The sequence below is a fragment of the Triticum aestivum genome, chromosome 6B (genome assembly GCF_018294505.1).
Source record: "Triticum aestivum cultivar Chinese Spring chromosome 6B, IWGSC CS RefSeq v2.1, whole genome shotgun sequence".
Lineage (NCBI taxonomy): Eukaryota > Viridiplantae > Streptophyta > Magnoliopsida > Poales > Poaceae > Triticum > Triticum aestivum.
Genome location: NC_057810.1, coordinates 510,304,628 through 510,311,267, shown reverse-complemented (window position 1 = coordinate 510,311,267; position 6,640 = coordinate 510,304,628).

Here is a 6,640-nt window from a genome sequence, read left to right as displayed (position 1 = left end):
GGGTCCGACATGGTTTCGGCGGAAACCTAACCCTAAATTCTTAAATCGTATCTATTCTAGGATCATATTGACTGGATAGGAGTGTTTCAATCGTGGCAAGATTCATGACGTACACAATGTGCTAGGAATCAGATGAAGATAGCACTGTGATCGAGTCCATACCCTAGCTCGGCGATGAACTCGCTACGGCGGCAACGGCGGGGGTGAAATCCGTTGACGGTGGCAGAGACCAGCGATAGGAGGCGGCTGGTGACGAGGAGACGATCCGGAGACCCTGGAGGCAGAGTGAGCAATGCGCGGGCGAAGGGGTTTGGAGGAATTTCCAAATTTTTGCTCGTGACTATATATAGCCCGACCCTGGCGGTGTGACCGAGTGGAACAACTCGGTGACACCGAGATGCATAACTGTATACAGTTACAGCAACTCGGTGGGACCGAAAAGTTCAAATCGGTTGCACCGAGATTGAAAACCAAGATCGACTTAGTGATCTCGGTGGGACCGAAATGGAGGAATCGGTCAGACCGAGAATCACAAAGAAGTTTTGGAAGTTTAAGTCTCTGACGAATTGGGGACTCCGAGTGCTCCTCACACAAAGTGGTTCGAATCTGACTTGATCAAATTTTGTGATGTAGCATGAATAGAGTTTGAGACAAGAAAAGCATAGATAGCTAGAGAAGGTTCTTAGGCATTCTTGTCCATCCACTTGGCCAAAGAAAAAGAAACCAATCAATCAAAACAACAAGTGGATGTCCTCGAATGAGTAAAATATGCAACCAACATGCTCACACAATAAAATGACAATGAAATATGTGGCAAAGCATGCACAACCAATTCTAGCATCTATCAAACAATTGGCGATGACTAGGTCATCTATATATGAGTATATTGACTTAGGAGTCAAATGAGAACATTTGATCATAGGTCATACTCATCGTTTAAGCTCAAGTGGGGTTACCACTTTTACATAATGCATTGATGTGTTCACACCATTAGAGTTGCTTTGACTCAATTCTTAGAGTTAAGCTCCCCCTAGATGTGAGATCCCCTTTTAGAGGGATGAACTAACCTCGGTTTTGTCGATGATGACTTCATGTAGGTGTTGAAGATGTGAATGCTCAATGTTGATGTAGATCATTTGGAGCAATCCTTTGGAGTGAGTTGCACTTTCAACATACCTACATGGGTTAGTCCCACAAGGAACAAACAAGAATATCCATAGACATAGAGTGATGCACACACAAGATGATGTCCATGAAATCATTAGATTACCTTGTCCCTTGCCTTACCAACATGAAGGTTTGTGACTCCTTGAACTAGTGCAAGATGTGGAAGTTGATTGCACTTGTCCTTGCCATAATGATATGAGTGAAGAATGTTGGCGGAGTCACCCTCAAGAACTCTCTAGTTCTTCTTCTTCGGGATCCACATCATCTTGATGGGAATCCTTGGAGTTGTAGTTGTACTTGATGAAGTAGAACTTGACGTAGTCTTGGGAACCCACTTGACCAAGGCCTTGGGTGCTTCTTCAAATGCATCAATCTCCTCTTGAAGCTTGTCCTTGCCTTTGTTCTTGTGCTCTTGTGGTGGAAGATCATCTTGCGTTTGTGTTCCCTTGAAGGAAGTAGGATCATACTTCTCTTGTTGAGGAACAAACTTCGTCTTGGGGTATTGATCTTCTTCCCACTCAACTCCATTGGCATTGAACTTTCGTTCAAAACCAACACCTTGATTCTTCCGGTGCCTTCCTTGCTTGCATACAATTCCCTCGAATTGCTTACTCCCGGCAAGACTCTTGTATACACCTTTCTCTATAATTCCCTTCAATAAGCTATTTTCTTGCTCAAGTGTAACTTGGCTAAGAGAATCATTAGTGGAATCAAGAGAACTACTAGAAGCAACAATATTTAATTTAGCATAATCATTGTTACTACTAGAGGAAGAATCTTTCTTGTTCTTGTTACTAGACTTGACTTGAGGCATGTAAGTGGATAAGAGTAAACGCTTAGCAATATAAGAAGAACTTTTCTTGCGAAGATCACCATTGATTGCCTTTAAGAACTCATGCTCTTGCTCAAGATTGAGATTTTCAAAGCGTAACTTCTCATGAGCCCTTAAAAGTTCTTGATGATTCTCAAAGATAGTTTCATGAGCTAACTTAAGAGTGTTTAGTTCTTTAGTTAGAAGCTCAATCTTCTCCTTATCATTGTCATTCGTTTTATCTTGTTTAGCATGATTAATTGACGTTCCATCATAGTATTCATCACTAGAGTTGTCAACAAGTAAATCATCATCACCTAGCAAGTCATCTTCATCACTATTGAAATCAACATACTCGGGATGTGTTACCTTTGGACCTTTGGCCATGAAGCATCTTCCAATTCCTTCATTTGGTGAGTCAAATATGTCGTAGGAGTTGGTTGACACAAGTGCTAGACCGGCAACACCTTCATCTTGAGTATATTCGGAGTCAGAGTGATAGCTTCTCTCGGAGTGATGGTCGGAGTCGGAGCCAGATACCCATTCACCAACATGAGCTTGATGTCTTCGTTTTGTGTAGCTCCTTGATGACTTGTCCTTCCTTTCCGAATCCTTGCTTCTCCGTGAGGGTCTTCGTTCATAACGATCATCTCTACTCCTTCTCTATCTTGGTGGTGATTCTTCTCTTCTACTTCTTCTTTTAGGAGAATCTTCTCTTCTTTTGTAGGGTGTCATACACTCATTGGAATAGTGTCCGGGTCTCCCACAATTGTAGTAATTGCGCTCTCGACTAGAAGATCTTTTGTCATTGTATGACCTTGACTTGGAGCTTCTTTCTTTGCTTCTACTCTTGTAGAATTTGTTGAAGTTCTTCACCATTAAGCTCAATTCTTCATTGAAGGTTTGTTTCTCACTTGATGATGTGGGGGCTTCACATGAGGCTTTGTAAGCACCACTTGACTTGTTGTGAAGTTCTTCCTTATCCTTAAGTGACATCACATGAGCAACAATTCTTCCAATGACTTCCGTTGGCTTGAGATCTTTGTAGTTTGGCATCATTTGGATCAATGTGCACACGGTATCATACTTTCCATCCAATGCTCTTAGGATCTTCTTCATGATGAATCTGTCGGTCATCTCTTCACTCCCTAAGCCGGCAATCTCATTTGTGATAAGAGCAAGCCTAGAGTACGTTTCAGCGACACCTTCACCATCCTTCATTTTGAACTTGTCAAGCTGACTTTGGAGCACATCCAACTTGGATTCCTTGACGGAGTTGGTTCCTTCATGCATATCAATCAAAGTGTCCCAAATTTCCTTTGCATTCTCAAGACAGCTGATTTTGTTGAATTCTTCGGGGCACAATCCGTTGAAGATGATATCACAAGCTTGAGCGTTGTATTGCAGCATCTTCAATTCTTCCGCATTAGCTTCACGGTTCGGCTCTCTCCCATCAAAGAATTCACCTTGCAAGCCAATACAAATAATAGCCCAAACTGCGGGGTTATGTCCGAGAATATGCATTTTCATCTTATGTTTCCAACTAGCAAAATTAGTGCCATCAAAGTAAGGACCTCTACGGTGATAATTTCCCTCGCTAGACGCCATACTCTCCTAGGTTGTGAAACCAAGGCTATGACCACCAAAAGCTATGGGAATCAAAGAAAATGGAAACCAAGGCTCTGATACCACTTGTAGGACCTTGAAGTATGTCTAGAGGGGGGGTGATTAGACTACTTGACCAATTAAAAACTTAACCTTTTCCCAATTTTAGAGTTTGGCAGATTTTAGCAATCTTTGGACGAGTCAAGCAATCATCACTCAAATCAAGCAAGCATGCAAAGAGTATATAGGCAGCGGAAATTAAAACATGCAACTTGCAAGAAAGTAAAGGGAAGGGTTTGGAGGATTCAAACGCAGTTGGAGACACGGATGTTTTTGGCGTGGTTCTGATAGGTGGTGCTATCGTACATCCACGTTGATGGAGACTTCAACCCACGAAGGGTAACGGCTGCGCGAGTCCACGGAGAGCTCCACCCGAGAAGGGTCCATGAAGAAGCAACCTTGTCTATCCCACCACGGTCGTCGCCCACGAAGGACTTGCCTCACTAGAGGTAGATCTTCACGAAGTAGGCGATCTCCTTGCCCTTACAAACTCCTTGGTTCAACTCCACAATCTTGTCGGAGGCTCCCAAGTGACACCTAGCCAATCTAGGAGACACCACTCTCCAAGAAGTAACAAATGGTGCGTTGATGATGAACACCTTACTCTTGTGCTTCAAATGATAGTCTCCCCAACACTCAACTCTCTCTCATAGGATTTGGATCTGGTGGAAAGAAGATTTGAGTGGAAAGCAACTTGGGGAAGGCTAGAGATCAAGATTCATATGATAGGAATGGAATATCTTGGCCTCAACACATGAGTAGGTGGTTCTCTCTCAAAACTGGTAAGTTGGAAGTGTAGGTTTGTTCTGATGGCTCTCTCCATGAATGAAGAGGAGGTGGAGGGGTATATATAGCCTCCACACAAAATCTAACTGTTACACACAATTTACCAATCTCGGTGGGACCGAATCAACAAACTCGGTTAGACCGATTTAGTAAACAATGTGACCGTTAGGATTTTCGGTGGGACCGACATGCAACTCGGTAGGATCGATATGGTTAGGGTTAGGGCATAACGTAATCTCAGTGAGACCGATTACACAAACTCGGTGAGACCAATTTTGGCAATTAGCTAATCAGATAGTTGGTCAGGTAAACTTGGTGGGACCGATTTGCTCTTTTCGGTGAGACCGAAATGTTATAAAAGGGAAACAGAGAGTTTACATTGAAATCCCGGTGGGACCGATCGCTCACTTCGGTTAGACCGAAATGTTATAAAGGGAAACAGAGAGATTACAATCCCATCTCGGTGAGACCGAGATCCCTATCAGTGAGACCGATTTACCTAGGGTTTGTGGCAGTGGCTATGACATCTGAACTCGGTGGCGCCGGATAGAAAGTATCGGTGTGAACGATTTTCGCTTTAGGTTTAGGTCATATGAGGATGTGAGAAAGTAGTTGAGGGTATTTGGAGCATATCACTAAGCACTTGAAGCAAGAGTCTCATTAAGCAACACCTCATCCCTCCTTGATAGTATTGGCTTTTCCTATAGACTCAATGTGATCTTGGATCACTAAAATGTAAAATGAAGAGTCTTGAGCTTTTGAGCTTGAGCCAATCCTTTGTCCTTGATATTTTGAGGGGTCCACTTTCATCATCCATGCCATGCCATTCGTTGAGCTTTCCTGAAATAATAATCTTGGAATAGCATTAGCTCAATGAGCTATATGTTGTTATGAATTACCAAAACCACCTAGGGATAGTTGCACTTTCACTTTACAAACAAGGTTGGGGCAATCTCCACAACTTAATTGGAGGCTCCCAACGACACCATGAAGCTTCACCACAATGGACTATGGCTCCGAGGTGATCTCAACCGTCTAGGGTGCTCAAACATCCAAGAGTAACAAGATCCGCTAGGGATTAGTGGGGGAATCAAATTCCTCTTGGTGGAAGTGTAGATCGAGGCCTTCTCAACCAATCCCGAGCAAATCAACAAGTTTGATTGGCTAGGGAGAGAGATCGGGCGAAAATGGAGCTTGGAGCAACAATGGAGCTTAGAGGTGGAAGAGGTAGTCAACTAGAGGTAGGAGACACCCCTTTTATAGCTATGGAAAAGATCCAACCGTTATCCACAAATCCAGCCTGCGACATGCGGTACTACCGCTCCAGGAACGCGGTACTACCGCAAGGCCACGCGGTACTACCATGAGGGACCACTGTACTTCCGCGGCAGCAGCAGAGACTAGAACATACCTGACTAAGAGCAGTACTTCCGCGAGCGCGGTACTACTGCTCCCCCTTGCGATACTACCGCAAGACAGGAAAGTCCTAGCCTACGAAGGGCGCGGATGAATAAAAATACATCTGTGCCTACTTCCGCTGAAAAAGAAACAGTGCAACAATCTGACAAGGTACTACCGCTGGGGAGCAGTACTACCGCATGGTAGCTGAAACAGGCCGCGCGCGGTACTACCGCGCAAGGACTGCGGTACTACCACGGAGGCACGGATTTAAAAAATTACATCCGCCCCTACTACCGCGAAGCAGCGGCACTTGGCAGGCCGAGCGCGGTACTACCGCGCAGGAGGTGCGGTACTACCACGGAGGCGCGGATGTAAAAAATTACATCCGCCCCTACTACCGCGAAGCAGCGGCACTTGGCCTGGGAGCCACGGTACTACAGCTCCAGAGGAGTGGTACTACCGTGGGCTCCCGCGGTACTACCGCACCGTGGCACGGTACTACCGCAGGTGCCTGCGGTACTACCGCTCCAGGGAGAAGTACTACCACAAGCTCAGCAGCATCAGCCAGGACAAACGCACAGAGGATAGATGAGGGATGCTCCAAAGTGCAAGGGAAAGGTGGAGACAATCAAGGAAACGTGTACGTGATGATTCCACCCGAACCTTTCCGACGTGGACCCCCTCTTAATAGTACGGCTCTCCTACGATTCAAATCCACCAAAAATAAACATAGAACAACGCCATCTTCAATAGTCTTCGAGGGGCACCGAACCGTCTTGTGCCTAGCAATGAAGCGTCTGAGAAACTCAA